This window comes from Natator depressus, chromosome 1, assembly GCF_965152275.1.
Source record: "Natator depressus isolate rNatDep1 chromosome 1, rNatDep2.hap1, whole genome shotgun sequence".
NCBI lineage: Eukaryota > Metazoa > Chordata > Testudines > Cheloniidae > Natator > Natator depressus.
The window spans coordinates 174,657,381-174,672,999 of record NC_134234.1 but is presented as its reverse complement, the minus strand read 5'-3'; the positions used below and the strand labels follow the sequence as shown (position 1 = coordinate 174,672,999).

The window sequence follows — 15,619 nt, the reverse complement described above, 5'->3', positions numbered from 1 at the left end:
TGACCTTTGTGACTTTGTCCTCACCCACAACTATTTCACATTTGGGGACAATATATACCTTCAAGTCAGTGGCACTACTATGGGTACCTGCATGGCCCCACGGTATGCCAACATTTTTATGATTGACTTAGAACAACGCTTCCTCAGCTCTCGTCCCCTAACGCCCCTACTCTACTTGCGCTACATTGATGACATCTTCATCATCTGGACCCATGGAAAAGAAGCCCTTGAGGAATTTCACCATGATTTCAACAATTTCCTTCCCACCATCAACTTCAGCCTAGACCAATCCACAGAAGCGGTCCATTTACTAATAAGCGATGGTCACATAAACACCACCCTATACCGGAAACCTACTGACTGCTATACTTACCTACATGCCTCCAGCTTTCATCCAGACCACACCACACGATCCATTTTCTACAGCCAAGCTCTAAGATACAACCACATTTGCTCCAATCCCTCAGACAGAGTCAAACACCTACAACATCTCTATCAAGCATTCTTAAAACTACAATACCCACTGCTGAAATGAAAAAACAGATTGACAGAGCCAGAAGAGTACCCAGAAGTCACCTATTACAGGACAGGCCCAACAAAGAAAATAAAAGAACGCCACTAGCTGTCACCTTCAGCCCCCAACTAAAACCTCTCCAGCGCATCATCAAAGATTTAGAACCAGTCCTGAAAAATGATCCCTCACTCTCACAGATCTTGGGAGACAGACCAGTCCTCACTTACAGACAGCCCCCCAACCTGAAGCAAATACTCACCAGCAACCACACACCACACAACAAAAACACTAACCCAGGAACCTATCCTTGCAACAAAACCAATGCCAACTCTGTCCACATATTTATTCAAGTGACACCATCAGAGGACCTAATCACATTAGCCATGCCATTAGGGGCTCGTTCACCTGCACATCTACCAATGTGATATATGCCATCATGTGCCAGCAATGCCCCTCTGCCATAGACATTGGCCAAACCGGACAGCAGTCTCTACACAAAAGAATAAATGGACACAAATCTGACATCAGGAATCATAACTTTCAAAAACCAGTAGGAGAACACTTTAACCTCTCTAATCACTCAGTGACAGACTTAAAGGTGGCAATTTTGCAACAGAAAAGCTTCAGAAACAGACTCCAACAAGAAACTGCTGAGCTTGAATTAATATGCAAACTAGATACCATTAACTTGGGCTTGAATAGAGACTGGGAGTGGCTGGGTCATTACACATATTGAATCTATTTCCCCATGTTAAGTATCCTCACACCTTCTTGTCAACTGTCTAAATGGGCCATCTTGATTATCACTACAAAAGTTTTTTTTCTCCTGCTGATAATAGTTCATCTTAATTAATTAGCCTCTTACAGTTTGTATGGCAACTTCCACCTTCTCTACGTGTGTGTGTATATATATATATATATCTTCTTACTATATGTTCCATTCTATGTATCCGATGAAGTGGGCTGTAGCCCACGAAAGCTTATGCGCTAATAAATTTGTTAGTCTCTAAAGTGCCACAAGTACTCCTGTTCTTTCTTCTAATGATATGGCAGTTTGCTACTAATTTTGCCACAATTTTCCTTCTGCAGTTTATGAACTTTTTCCTTCAAGACAAGACTACAGATCTAAACTTACACTAAAATGTTTTAATTTCCTAATCTCAAAAGAGCAGCAAAAGCAGGCAAACTTGATCATTTTCTTATAGGCAAATTGTAAGAGATTAAACTCTTCTCCTATTACTTAATTACTACAAGTGATACTCTGGGAATTCCAAGGGTAATAAGCTAGCTACTAATCAACCATAAAAACGCTGGCAGGTTTATTATGCACTGGTAACTGAGAGATACTGGGTAGGATTTTCAGAAGTCCCTGAGTAATTCAGGAGCACAAGTTCCCTTAAATCAATGGGACTTGTGTTCCTAAGTCACTCAGGGACTTCTGAAAATCCTACCCAGTATGTACTCCTAAACCAGTTGAGCACAACTGAAAATCCTACCCACTATGATATTTTTGGTAATTTTTGTCTCTCCTGTGTTAAAATGTGTGGTTATTGTCTTTAAATTTACAATGAAGAACCTTCAGGGACCTGGAAGAGAAAAGGCATAGAAAGTTAGCAAAAGTTATTGAGTTAATTGCCTCCAACGCACCTTGAAGGAAAATTTTAAATTACATTTGCCAAGATCTAGATAGGAGAGCTATGTAGTGGAGGATTTATTTCCCTCCCTTAAACTGAAGTCCTAAATCTGCTCAATTTTAAGGAAGAGTGCAGTCGTCCAAGATAGTATCCTGAGAGTTTTTTTATTTACCAATATGTTGTGGTGACCCTCCTCTAGGTTCTTCCAGAACTAATCAGCACTCCCCTTTGCTTTGGAAGCCAGAAGGAATTGGCAGATTTTTTGTTATGTCTCTATCTTCAGTCCTGGATACAAAGACTTACAGTTTCTAACCTGGAGGTGACAGACACTTTTGTTCACTGCCAGATCCTCATCTGAGATACGTCATGTCCTCATCTAGTCAAATACGTTTGCCAAATCAAATTATAATATACTGAGTAGAAGGAATGTATGGATTGTTGTCATGTAACTACAGTGACTTGACTTAGCTATATGGCTTGATTCAGGGGTTTAGTAGATTGTGTGTCTCTGATATGATTACTCTATGAAAAACAAGAAGCCTGTATGACTTGATGGAAGAGAAAGAGATCATGGAGGATGTATTAGAAACTTCTGGATACAACAAATATCCAAAAACTAAAGTATTAATCCAAATTATTGTAATCTAATAGGATTTCCCTATCAAGCATGGGCTGCTTCCCTTCAAATACTTCTCAGTTTAACCCAACATACCTAGCTACCTCCCTATCTCAATCTTTGGAGTCACAACCAGTGGATTCCCTTGGAAGACTGTGAATAGGCAACCAACTCATTATACACACTTATTCCTAATTCAGCACTTTCCAGGGGGTGGCCTAGACACTGATGTGTCTACCCCCGCATTCCAGTATACTGGGTGTGAAGGGGAAGAGAGACTGCTGCCTGTCACATCAGGGGTTAAAGAAAACCTGTGGGTTCAGCTAGCCCTGCCCAGTTATACCTGCAGCTAATGCCAGGCCTGGAGGAGGGAGAAAAGAAGGGAGCCTGGGTCGGTCAGGGGCTGACTGGTGAAGAGGCAGGAGCTTTCTGTTTGCCTGTCTGAATGCACAGACTGGCACCCTGCCAGCCACACAGCTGCAGGAAACGAGTAAGTCTCCCTCTGCTAAGACTTCCCCTGCTAAGGAAAACCTACAGCTAAGCCGCAACTACGGGAAACTGGACTACTGGGGCTATGTCCCAAACTTAAGGACTTGCATAGGGAGCAGCCCAGGAAAGCATCCTAAACACCCCCCTCATGGCTGGGAGAAAGATCCAGCTCCACTACTTAGAGATGTGAGCAGCACAACACCCTGGGCCAGGAACTAAGAGAAAAGGAGATGTCAGGTCCCCCTACAGCCACCCTACCCAACGATCTAGCCACTAGGCTGCCCGGCCCTATCACAAATGGTGAAGAATGCGGACATGAGCCCTAGTCCCTGCTGAAGGGAATTACACACACACACACACACAAAAACCCGTGAGAAAGCAAACCCTTGAATGGAGATGGAACCGCTGCTGAAATGGGTGGCCGAGCAAACCACCCACCATCAACAAGAGCAGCAGCAACTCCTGCAGCAGATGGCCATAGAGCAGCAACAGATCATTTGCAAATTGGCAACCCAACAGCAGCCGCTAGTCCAGCAGGTGGCCTCCATTTTGTGACCTGCAGCAGAACTGCCTAACCCCGCTCCAATCAGGCTCACCAAAATGGGGCCTGATGATGACCCAGAGGCTTTCTTAGAGACTTTTGAGCAGGTATCCATGGTAGCTTGGTGGCCCCAAGAACAATGAGTGGCAGTGCTGGCCCTGTACCTAACCGGGGTAGCACAAAGACCGCATATCGTGCTCTAGCTAGACCCCACTGCAGACCAGGGCTATGCCCAGGTCAAGGCAGTAATCCTTGATGCCCTAGATATTTCGGAGGAAACGTTCCGGCAACGCTTGCCGGCAGAGCAGTACCTGTTGGGGTCCCAATCCCACTTTGTCACCCAAAAGCTGTGTGACTCATGCTGGAGATGGCTCAATCCAGAGGCAAAGACAGGGTCGCAGGTCACTGAGCGGGTCCCACTAGAGCATTTTGTCTAGATCCTACCCCCTGTGGGAAGAGAATGGGTGTTGCAGCATCACCCTGACACCATGACAGACACCATTCAACTAATGGAGAACTACCTAGCTATCAAGTCTCCTGTGATGACACCCCCTTCGGGGTCGACTGGAACAAGAGTCCTGGGTCCCTAAAGAACAGAGCCACCCACAGATCCCAGGATTGTGAGGAATGTCGGCATCCTCCCCCACTACCCAGGCTCTGGAGGGCTCGTGGATTCAGAGGTACCAGGCTGCCCCAACTCAGAGGCCCAGAGCCGTTTACCTGCACCCCTGTTCAGGAGACCCAGAAAGGGCCCTTGCTTGGCCCAGAACTCAGGGAGACCCATTGTGACCAGGCCACCCAAGTACCCAGGGAGGAAACCCCATGCACCACCCAAAATCAGGATTAGTGTTTCACGTGAGGCAGTTTTGGATACTGGTCCAGAGACTGTCTGTACATGGAATAAGAAAAGGAGTACTTGTAGCACCTTAGAGACTAACCAATTTATTTGAGCATAAGCTTTCATGAGCTACAGCTCACTTCATCGGATGCATACTGTGGAAAGTATAGAAGATCTTTTTATACACACAAAGCATGAAAAAATGGGTGTTTACCACTACAAAAGGTTTTCTCTCCCCCCACCCCACTCTCCTGCTGGTAATAGCTTATCTAAAGTGATCACTCTCCTTACAATGTGTATGATAATCAAGGTGGGCCATTTCCAGCACAAATCCAGGGTTTAACAAGAACGTCTGGGGGGCGGGGGTAGGAAAAAACAAGGGGAAATAGGTTACCTTGCATAATGACTTAGCCACTCCCAGTCTCTATTCAAGCCTAAGTTAATTGTATCCAATTTGCAAATGAATTCCAATTCAACAGTCTATCGCTGGAGTCTGGTTTTGAAGATTTTTTGTTGTAATATCGCAACTTTCATGTCTGTAATTGTGTGACCAGAGAGATTGAAGTGTTCTCCAACTGGTTTACGAATGTTATAATTCTTGACATCTGATTTGTGTCCATTTATTCTTTTACATAGAGACTGTCCAATTTGACCATGTACATGGCAGAGGGGCATTGCTGGCACACGATGGCATATATCACGTTGGTGGATGTGCAGGTGAATGAGCCTCTGATAGTGTGGCTGATGTTATTAGGCCCTGTGATGGTGTCCCCTGAATAGATATGTGGGCACAGTTGGCAACGGGCTTTGTTGCAAGGATAGGTTCCTGGGTTGGTGGTTCTGTTGTGTGGTATGTGGTTGCTGCTGAGTATTCGCTTCAGGTTGGGGGGCTGTCTGTAGGCAAGGACTGGCCTGTCTCCCAAGATTTGTGAGAGTGTTGGGTCATCCTTCAGGATAGGTTGTAGATCTTTAATAATGCGTTGGAGGGGTTTTAGTTGGGGGCTGAAGGTGACGGCTAGTGGCGTTCTGTTATTTTCTTTGTTAGGCCTGTCCTGTAGTAGGTGACTTCTGGAAACTCTTCTGGCTCTATCAATCTGTTTCTTCACTTCCGCAGGTGGGTATTGTAGTTGTAAGAATGCTTGATAGAGATCTTGTAGGTGTTTGTCTCTGTCTGAGGGGTTGGAGCAAATGCAGTTGTATCACAGAGCTTGGCTGTAGACAATGGATCGTGTGGTGTGGTCAGGATGAAAGCTGGAGGCATGTAGGTAGGAATAGCGGTCAGTAGGTTTCCGGTATAGGGCGGTGTTTATGTGACCATCGTTTATTAGCACAGTAGTGTCCAGGAAGTGGATCTCTTATGTGGACTGGACCAGGCTGAGGTTGATGTGGGATGGAAATTGTTGAAATCATGGTGGAATTCCTCAAGGGCTTCTTTTCCATGGGTCCAGATGATGAAGATGTCATCAATATAGCACAAGTAGAGTAGGGGCATTAGGAGACGAGAGATGAGGAAGCGTTGTTCTAAGTCAGCCATAAAAATGTTGGCATACTGTGGGGCCAATAAATGGGTGTGTCTCTGGGAATTTCATCCTGGTGATCGGGTACTGTTGCTGCTGCCCAGCTCTAAGTCGAAGCTCCTCACCTGCTGGCAAGGGCTGTATGAGGTGATCCGGCATGTAGGACCAATGAACTATGAGATCAAGCAACCCAAAAAATGTAAGGTACAACAAATCTACCATGTGAACCTTTTAAAACCGTGGAAAGCCCAAGAAGGCTTACTAATAGCTCCCTACCCACCAGAGCCTGAACTAGGCCCCCAGGTCACTGAAGCTTCAACTCCAGGAGGGGTCAAGATTGGAGACAATCTTACCCCAGAGCAGAGAAATCAGGTGCAGTAACTGATCCCTGCATTCTCTTCATTCTTTTCAACCCACCCAGGCCAGACTCACTTGACAGCCCACCATACACAGACGGAACCAGGAGTTAAGGTCAGGAAAAACCCTCGGCCCCTTCCCCAGAAACTAAGAGAGACCGTGTATCAGGAACTCCAGTCAATGCTAGCATTGGGGGTGACTGAGGAGTCTTTCAGTGACTGGAAAAGCCCTGTGGTACTAGTCCCAAAACCTGATGGAAGTACCCGCTTTTCCATTGACTTCTGCAAGGTCAATGCAGTATCAAAGTTTGATGCATACCCAATGCTACATGTTGATGAGCTGCTCGACTGGCTAGGAACGCTGGAGTATATCACCAACTTGGACTTAACAAAGGGATATTGGCAGATCCCCCCTCACACCCAAATCCAAGGAAAAGATAGCTTTCTCCACCCTCTTCAGGCTCTTCGAGTTCCAGAACATGCCCTTCGGTTTGCATGGTAACCCTGCCACATTTCAGTGACTAATGGATCGCGTTCTCTACCCCCAAAGCCGGTATACAGCTGCTTACTGATGACGAGGCGATTTATAGTTGCGACTGGCCAAACCACTTAAAACATGTGACCGCAGTGCTACAGTCCCTCAAAGAGGCCGGCCGATGGTGAATGCCACCTACCACAAATACACATTAGGAAAAGGCACCGTCCGACCCTTGATTGGCAAAGTCCAGGCCCTCCAGCTGTGCCCCCTCCTTCCTCAAAAAAGCAAGTATGCTGGTTTCTAGGACTGGCCAGTTACTACCGCCACTTTATCCCAGGGTTCTCCTCCATTGCAGCCTCGCTTACCGACTTCCTCAAGAATGAGAGTCCTAAAAAGATCCAGTGGACTAGAGCCTGTGAGGAGGCATTTCAAACTCTGAAAGCCCAGCTCTGTCAGGAATCTGTCTTGTATAGCCCAGACTTCACTAAGGAGTTCTTGTTACAGACGGATGCCTCGGACATTGGCCTAGGAGCCGTTCTATCCCTGGTAGTGGGAGGCGATGAACACCCCATCCTCTACATTAGTAGAAAGCTGTTCCTGAGGGGGAAGGCCTACTCCGTAATCAAGAAGGAAGCCTTGGCGGTAATAGGGGCTGAGGACTCACTCCATTATTATCTTCGAGGGACACACTTTACCCTAGTTACTGACCATGCCCCTCTCTGCTGGCTGCATGCTGTGAAGGATACAAACCCCAGAATCATGAGGTGGTACCTTTCCCTCCAACTCTTCTTCTTCTGCGTCCAACACGGGGCTGGGAGAGCCCATCAAAATGCAGACTTCTTCTCCCGGGATGGTGGAGGGCAGTTGGAGGGAGGGCAGACCCCAAATAAGGTCATGAGGTGGGGAATGTGTGAAGGAGCAGAGAGACTGCTGCCTGGCACATCAGGGGTTAAAGGAAACCTGAGGGTTCAGGTAACCCCCACCCCATTATACCTGCAGCTAATGCCAGACCTTGAGGAGGGAGAAAAGAAGGGAGCCTGGCTTGGTCGGGGCTGACTGGCGAAGAGGCAGGAGATCTCTGTTTTCCTGCCTGAATGCACAGACTGGCACCCTGCCAGCCACGCAGCCATGGGAAATGAGTAAGTTTTCCCCTGCTAAGACTTTCCCTGCTAAGGGGAACCTACAGCTAAGCCCCAACTGCGAGGAAACTGGACTACTGGGGCCACACCCCAAACTTAAAGACTTGCATAGGGAGCAGCCCAGGAAAGCATCCTGAACCCCTCTCCTCCTCCCCCCCCCCCACAGCTGGGAGAACTGAGGGAAAATGAGCCTCTCCCCCCCCCCAATGATCTAGCCACTAGACTGCCCGGCCACTGAACGCCCTATCACAAAAGGACTATGAGATTCCCCTATTCTGGGCCCCAACTGCTTTCATCCTTTTATAATTTAACATTCTGGAGTTTGTAAGAAAAAGGTAAAAGCTTGAGGATTCTTACTTTTCCTAAACCAGTGAACTAACTACTAATTTAGGCCCTGATGTAGGAAAGCACTTGAACTCCTACTGAATTGTCATTATGCTTTTAAATTCCACATGACAGTGTTAGTGTTTAAGTGTTATCCTGAATACGGATACTTTCCTGAAGCAGGGCCTTAGCGGGAGAAAGGGGAAGGATAAGCTTGTTACTGAAGCATAGGACCAAAAGTTAGGAGATATGGTCTCTATTCCAAGCAATGCAACAAGCTCACTGTGTTACTTCCAGCAATTCACATTATACTATTGTATTTCAGTTTCTGCCTCTGGAAAATGGGAGGAAATCTCCCTGGCATGTTGTATAGCTTAATTAATATTTGTTGATCATGTTCACTGAGATCTCCAGATTAAAAAATGTTACAGAAGTGCAAACAATAATCATTGCCAATTTACATTTCAACACAAAGTAAGAGGAAACCAAAACTACTCCTGACTAAAATAAGAACATACAAATAGCCATGACGGTTCCGACCAGTGGTACATCTAACCCAGTATCCTGTCTTCTAACACAGTGGCCAGTTCCAGATGCTTCAGAGTGAGTGACCAAAACAGGGCAATTTATCAAGTGATCCTTCCCCTGTTGTTCAGTGCCAGCTTCTGGGGACACAAAGAGGTTTAGGGGTTCCCAGAGCATAGAGTAATAGCCATTGACCTATCTTCCATGAATGTTTGTTGTACTAAACCGCAGTGTTTGGTTTCAAGGCAGTTTGATATCTAACTGCCTCTGCCTGTGGTGCTTCATGGGAGTTGCAGTTTGCGTGTCTCATGTCCTCATTCCCCCCTTTAACTGGTGCTCTTTGGCCAAATGACCTTTTCCCTCTGACATGTGGTACATCAAGGGAGCCAACTGACTGCAGGTGCATCATGGAGATGTAGTCTGGTGGAGCCCCAGGAAAAAATGGGGACACCACACATAGGCCTGGAAGGGAACTCCTGGGTCATCGAGTCCGTCCCCTGCTATTGCAGGCCATCGTGTCATGCATGCATGAGGCACAGTAGCACCAAAGGCAAATACAGTTTAATGCTGAACTGACTTGAAATAAAATGTCAGTCCATTTCAACAAACTGAAATGAAATGTTTCAGTTTGGCGATGTCAAAAATGTTTTGTTTTGATCAAAAATGTTGGAAAAAAATGTTTCAACCCAATTTGGCCCCCAAATTCCAATTTTCCCTTGGCTCTATTCAATATGCTCACTGTTAAAAATTGTATCTTTATTTTTAGTCTGAATTTGTCTGTGTAGTTGTTTTTGTGTTACAGTAATGAGCAGAGGCCCCAAATTCAACTAACACTCCATTTTGCAAGGCACTTTATAATTAGACGTAGCCAAAGTCCCTACCTTGAGGAACTTAGTATCTAAGTAAAAGCTATATAAAGATATACAGAGCATGCTTTAAGTAACAAAATTAATAGCCTGTAGCATTAAAAGTTAACCTATGACTGCTTTTATCATTCATTTAAACCTTTCATTTCACCTTATTTTACAACTATGGCATGAACCCTCTTATTACTTTCAGCTATAGATGCATAATTATAAGTGCACTGGAATACCTATATTTCATATTATCCCTACCTCATCTCAGTGCCTTGTATGTATACCTATTTTTGAACATCAAGTAATTCCCTGATCCCTTTGGAAGGTTATTCAGACACAATGAAGAATTAAACACAGATTCTTACCCATACTTCTACAAAAGGGATTATCATCACTAAATTATCAGCTCTAAACAAAATGAAGGGTTAAGACATCACTGAATTAAAATCATATCAAATATGTAATCATATTTTACATAAAAGCTGCTCAGGTAGTAATTTTTTGCATCCTCACTATTCTTCCTAAATAGCCATTCTGACATGGAAAAAACAGACCATGTGGAAAGCCATCTCTAGTAACAAAGCCAAGTTGTGAACTCTGATACCATACCTACTGCAATTTCATTAAGAGAGAATCACAACAGTTTACTGTGAAAGCTTGTCAGCTAAATCCTTCCTGTTTTCAATACAGTGCTCATCATACTTGGATCTGAAATGTTACAAAGCATAATTGTAATACTTTTTGAATGTGACTGATTTATTGTTTTGTCATATTATTTATTGGATAATATGATAAATCCAATATAATTCATCATAGTATTCTATAAATATTGCAACGAATTATTAAAGCGATAAAATCCCATGGCAGAAATTTAATGAGATCATGTCACATTTGTGTAAAAGCCAAGTAATAAATTGTGACTTCTGCACTGGCTGTCATAACCTTAAAGGGGAAGCCTACACATTCAAATCCACACAAAAAGCAAAAATCCAAATCTAAGCTAAAAATACTAGGTAAAAGAATGAAAGATAGGCCTAATAATAAAATTTTTAGGAAGAAGCCTAGTTGTGGATTGGCCTGCCTTATAGTACAAATATAATTCTCTCCTGCCATGTAGGGAAGAAATTCAGAAGTGACATGAAAACTGCTGCAACAGTTAAGCACAGGCTTATCCTGTATTTATCAATGTTTTAGGATGTATTTCAGAAGAAATAAGCTCTCTAACATCTTGGTGCCGGGACTTGGGTACATCGCATCGGATAGGTGAGTGGCAGCCTGTAAGTCCCCCTCCCCAACAGTCCGCACAGCTGCTTGGAGGGGGTACAGCGAACTCTTGTGATGGTAGTTGCGGGTTCTGGCAAGCTGGGGTAATGGATTTTTTGAACAAATGGATAAGGAAGAATCAGAGCCCATACCAGGTGCAGGGGTTCACCTGGGATGAGATTGAGAAGGAGATGAGAGAGGTTTTGGGAGACCCCAAGGGAAAGGAGTGTAGGAAAAAGGGAATGGTATTACAAGGTTTGTGTGCTGGGATGGCATACTGGGTAAAAAGGGAAGCTGATCTCCTCCAACACATTAAGGATTTGGAGGGGATTGTGGATCAGCAACAGATTTTAACAGAAAAATCTGTGTTAGCAGTAGAGGTAGCGGATTTGAAGGCACGGGATGCTGCACAGACAGAGGAGTCTTGTGAGGCAATCCGGAGAGAGAGGGACGAACTGCTGGGGAGAGTAGGAGATTTAGAAGAGGAATTGTATCATTGTAAACATGGGGGCAATGGACTTGGGGACCCCAAACCATCCGCCCCACTAATGGAACTGAAGGAGACACCTCCACCAAACTACCCTGAAAAAACACTGTACCCACCACTGCCAGTGGACGTTGTAAGCCGGCGATCCACAGTTACAGACCCTGCGAGAGAGGCTACCCGGGAGGAACTGCAGGAGGCAGGAATAGTGGCCCCGGTTGCAGGGTGGGGGGACCAGGCCCCACAAGTAGTAGAACAGGCAGAAATCCGCCCCTTGTCCCTGAAGGACCGGGAGGCAGTACTGGGCCGTTTGGGAAAGGTACCCCGGAATGATTGGGATCAGTTTGTGCTGTGGCTAGTGGAGGTGGGCAGGGAGATGGAGGGTCTAACTCATGAGGATCAGGTGATGTTATGGCATAGTCTTCTGGGACGAGGTACCTTGGGAATCGATGTGGCAGGAGTGGCACACCCATTTCTAATCCCCGGACAGGTTGCAAAACAGTTGTTTGGGGTGTACTCTCGTACTGCAGGGATGAATAAGATGAAGCGAATCCCTGGGGAAACAGGGTGGGATACACTTAATCGCATACAGGCATGGGCACGGTACTGGGTGGATCCCCTGGACTGTCCATGGGTGATGCCACAGGCAGGGGCACCGGGACCTGGTGGGGGTGTGGAGCAGGGTAGGGGTGTGGAATTGCTGGAGAAATGGTTGGAGCTGAGCGATCCGCAGTTCATGGGGCATTTAAGGTTGCAGCACCCTGAACTTGCTCCCAATCAGCTACCCCAGTTTCTGGAATAGGCAGATGTGTGGAGGCAGATGCGTCAGGGGGAAGAGCCAGTCCATACTATTACTGCGGGGGATCAGTACAAGGTGGAGAGGGGTGGGTCAGCCTGCAAAGGAGGAGATAGAGGGAGAGTTCGTGGCTTTGTGGGGGGTAGCCAGGGACGAGCGGGCAACTATAGAGCAACAGATCCAGAGACTGCAGGCTAAACTGACTACCCAGGATCTTACCAGATCAGGGGAAAAGTGGCCCCGGAGGCCAAGGGAGTGGGACTGCCTGAAATGCCAGACACACAATTTTGTGTGGAGACAGGAATGTGTTCGGTGCCAGGACCCCTGGTCCCCCTGTGAACCAGTGGGAGGGATAGAGGTGGGTGCTGCACCTTAGGGGTGCCCTGGGAGGCGTCCTGGCCATGTTCTCAGTTTAGGACGGGATGCATCTGGTCGCCCCATGCTCCAGGTGGCAATCGAAGGGAGTCCCATGAGGGATTTTTTGATAGACACTGGAGCAGCCATCAGTTTAACCACATGGGGGCAGGGGAGAGCTTCAGAAGGGATTGCGACAATTGTAGGGGCAACGGGGAGGGGAGACACAATTAACCCTGAGGCGGGGACAAATCAAAGGAATCTGGGGGGAAGGGGAGATTATGTGGGGTTGTAATGATATGCTTAATCTGTTGGGGGCAGGAGATTTACACAAACTGGGACTTGTACTGGATTTAGCCAATTGGGTGTGTTTACTGGGGCAAACGCAGGACGACCAGGGCTATACCATTCCCATGGGGATAGCCACTATGACCATTAAAGCGGCACATGCCCTCCCACCACCCCCGGCTGGGTGGGAACACATCCCTGTGTGGGCGAAGGATAACCTGGATTGTGGTAGGGGCAGCATGGAGGTACTGATGGAGGGAGGGGACCCTCCCCCACAGAAACAGTATCCTATTCCTCGGGAGGCATTGGCAGAGGTGGGGGCAACTACTGGGGAGTTGGAACAGAGGGGACTGATTCGGGCAGTTGCATCGCCTTGTAATACTGCTGTGTGGCCAGTGAGAAAGCCAAACAGTACCTGGCGCCTCACTGGGGATTACAGGGCACTAAATGCTCTGGCCAATTTGCCAGCCACAGTGGTGGCAGCGTACCCTGAAGTGTTGGCCCGTATTAGACCCCAATTCCTAATTTTCACTGTTTTGGACATAGTTAATGGGTTTTGGTCCCTGCCACTAGCTGCCTCGTGTCAGTATAAAACTGCATTCACATGGGAGGGCAGACAATTCTGCTGGACAGTCCTACCCCAGGGATATAGGGACTCCCCTGCAATTTTTCACAGATACATGACACAGGCTCTGGAGGGGGTATATTCAGCAAGATGCATACAATATGTAGACGACCTGTTGCTAATGTCAGGGACAGAGGAAGAAGACAGGGAACTAACCAAGCAGGTCCTGCAAGCATTGGCAAGAGCAGGATTGAAGGTCAATGGGAAAAAGGCTCAGATGGGACAGACAAGAGTGACTTACTTAGGAGTGGAAGTGTCTCAGATGGGAAGGGAAATCGATAAGGGACGAGTGCAACTGATCCAGTCCCTGCCACTGCCTACGGATGTTAAAAGCTTGCAAAGTTTTCTGGGTCTAACTGGATTTTGCAGGGATTTTGTGGCCAATTATGCAGAAATAGCCCAGCCTCTATTTGACCTAACCCGAGCCTCAACTTGGGAATGGTCAGAAGAGTGTACTGAGGCAGTGAGAGTGCTGAAGGAAAACCTGGCCAGTGCTCCAGTGCTGGCCTCCCCGGATGGGGAGAAATTCTTTTATCTGTACCCTTTGGTATCGGACACTACCATTCGTTGTGCATTCACACAGGAGTATGGAGCAAAGGACCGACCTGTGGCCTTTGCCTCTCGACTTTTGAGTGCTGTGGAATTGAAGTATGGATGGTGTGAAAAGGTGCTGTTGTGCACCTACTGGGGGGTAGGGAAATTTAAATACCTTATGGGAATGCAGAAAGTAATAGTCCGATCTCATCATGACCCCCTGCGGCTGTTACACATGCACACTATCTTACAGGGACAAGTGAGTGGGCAGCGTATTGCCAAATGGTTGCTGGCTCTACAGGCAGAAAACATTAAAGCAGAAGTGTTAAAGGAACCCACAGTCTGGGTAGCTGGATTACATCTGGCTGGCACCCCACACCAATGTGAAGCCAGCCCAGGTAAAACCCAACATCAGGTGTTTCGGGCGGCTAACCCCAATCAGGTAAAGGAGGGGACACTGGTATGGTTTTTGGATGGAAGTTGTAGGTATCAAGGGGGACGGAAAACTGCAGGCTTAGCTGTTGTGGGAATCAGAGGCAATGAGACAGTCAGCACCATTGGTTTCTCACTAGAAGCAAGGTCAGCTCAGGAGGCAGAACTGGCAGCCTTGCTAACAGCTTTAAATGAAGTGGATCCCAAATCTGAGCCAGAATGTTGGGTGGTGGTAGATTCAGATTATGTATTTCGTGGTGCCACATTAATGCTGAGATGGTGGGCAGATAATCATTTCAGGGCAACAGACGGCTCCACAATCAAGCATGCTACCTGGTGGAAGCGAGTGGAGGAGCTCAATCACTGTTTTACACGGATCAATGTGGTAAGGGTAAAGGCACACAAGAAAACAGGACCCTTAAGCAAAGGAAATAATCTGGTGGGAGCCAGAAGAGAGTGTGCCTGTAGCAGTGTTAACAAGAAGCGGGGTGGATACAGATCGGGGAGGGCGAATTCGAGAGTTGCAGGAATCTGACCCAGGACTGGAAGGCATCATGAAACTTGGGGACAGGCATGTGCCAAAGGTGGAACTAATGGAAGGGATTTGGTGTGTCTTAACAACTGAGGGACCAGTAATGCTGTGCCCTCAGGGAAGTCGGACGGCTTTCTTAAGCTGGGTGCATGGAAGCTTGGCAGGGGGATACCCCGGGTTTGAGGAGGCACTGGGAACTTTAAAAAGGTTGTGCTGGTGACCAGGAATGGCAGCTGATTTAAAATCACATCTGGAACGTTGTTTGGACTGTGCCAGGCACAGCCCACCTCACAAGGTGCTAAGGGGAGAATTAATGAGACAAGCCCCAAGGGGACCATGGGAAAGAATACAAATTGACTACACAGGACCCCTACCACCAGATCACAGGAAAAACTGATTCATGTTGGTGGTAGTGGATGCTTTCAGCAGATGGGTGGAAGCTTTCCCCACAAAGTATCAAATTGCCCGGGTAACTGCTGCAAT

At 46.8% G+C, this 15,619-nt stretch overlaps 1 protein-coding gene and 1 long non-coding RNA gene across 3 annotated transcripts in view; one reads left to right on the top strand and one right to left on the bottom strand.

The window, feature by feature from the left end:
- The window catches only part of LOC141983870 (uncharacterized), a 67,892-nt gene extending 56,577 nt beyond the window's left edge, over positions 1–11,315 (top strand). The window contains exon 3 of the long non-coding RNA XR_012638550.1: positions 11,023–11,315. This is a non-coding gene — a long non-coding RNA (uncharacterized LOC141983870). The remainder of the gene's footprint in view (positions 1–11,022) is intronic.
- Positions 1–15,619, bottom strand: part of ROBO2 (roundabout guidance receptor 2) — a 1,509,143-nt gene that overhangs the window by 1,384,925 nt on the left and 108,599 nt on the right. The gene's annotated exons all lie outside the window — the stretch shown is intronic.